Below are 1592 nucleotides of genomic sequence, written 5' to 3'. Positions count from 1 at the left end.
TCAGTGCTCTAGTGCAATATTAGAGTCTCTTCTGACATCCAGTTTGGTCTTTTCTTCTTCTTTTTAATGACTTTTTGCATTCTTCATGAACAATATTCCTGATTCTTCCACAGCTTATATGGTCTTCATTCATTAGTGTTTACGTCCTCAAACCTATCCCTGGGTTGGTTTTTAAATTCATGGGAAATAGACTGAAGGTCAGGTTTTTATTCCTGTGGTTATGATTTAACCTTCTTTAGTTTTAATTTGAACTCGCATATGAGTGGTTGATGGTCTTTTCCACAATCAGCACCTGGCCTAGTTTTCACTGCTGATAATTGAACTTCCCCAGGGCTTCCTTCCATAGATGTATTTAATCTGATTCCTGTGCATCCTATCAGGTGAAATCCATGTGTATAACCTGTGTTTATGTTTCTTATAAAAGGTATTTGCTTTGAATAAATCATTGATTATACAGAATTCTATCATTCTATCTTTCTGTCACCAAGTCCATATTTTCTGACTATTGATCCTTCTTTCTGATTCCCAACTGTATCATTCCAGTCACCCAGTATTATTAATGCATCTTGGTTACATGTTCAATCAATCTCTGACTGAAGCAGTTGATGGAAACAATCTATTTCCTCCTCTTTTGCTGCACTGAAGGCATCGACAAAAAATAAGGCCTCAGGAATTGATGGGATATTAGCTGATATGTTTTGACTAACAGATGCAACCCTGGATGTGCTGACCAGTCTATGGCCAGAAATTCAGAGGACTGCTGCCTGGCTGACTAACTGGTAGAGGTCCATACTTGATGCCATTCCCAGGAAAAGTGATACAACAAAATGAGAAAATTATAAAATAATATCATTAATATCATATGCAAGTAAAATATTGCTGAAGCTCATCCAAAACTGATTATAACACTTAGAGAACTACCAGAAGTGACTGTTGCATCAGTGGTATCATTGTTGATGTCAGATTGATCCTGGATCAAAGTAGAGATTACCAGAAGACTGTCTACTTGTGTTTAATTGATTATGCAAAAGCATTTGACTGCATGAAGCATAACAAATTATAGATAATGTTGAGAAGAATAGGAATCCTAAAACACTTAAGTGTGCTCATGTGAATCTATACCTAGACCAAGAGACAGTTGTGTGAGCAGAACAAAGGAATAACACATGGCATAAAATTAAGAAAGGTATGCGTTATAGGTTGTGTCCTCTCTCTGTGATTATTTGGTATATATGCTGAGTAAATCTTTAGAGAATCTGGACTCTGTGAAGAATAATGTGGCATCAGGATCAGAAGAAGATCATAAAAATTCTGCATTATGTAGACAATAACATGCTTGTTGAAAGTGAAGACTTTAGTGCTTGTTCCAGATCAAAGACTATAGACTTCAATATGTATTCTACTTCACCATCAAGAAAACAAAATTCTCACCACTGAACCTGTAGGCAACATCATGATATATGGAGAAAAGAATGAATTCATCTTACTTGTTGTTGTTGTTGTTATGTGCCGTTGAGTAGTTTGCGACTCATAGCACCCTATGTACAACAGCCCTAAACCCTGCTCTTTCCTGTGCCATTCGCACTGCCTCT

Source organism: Elephantulus edwardii, unplaced genomic scaffold, assembly GCF_000299155.1.
Source record: "Elephantulus edwardii isolate Elephantulus edwardi_28Jun2011 unplaced genomic scaffold, EleEdw1.0 scaffold00012, whole genome shotgun sequence".
NCBI classification, from domain to species: Eukaryota; Metazoa; Chordata; class Mammalia; order Macroscelidea; family Macroscelididae; genus Elephantulus; species Elephantulus edwardii.
The sequence above is the reverse complement of the archived record's forward strand: the minus strand, read 5'-3'. Positions refer to the sequence as shown.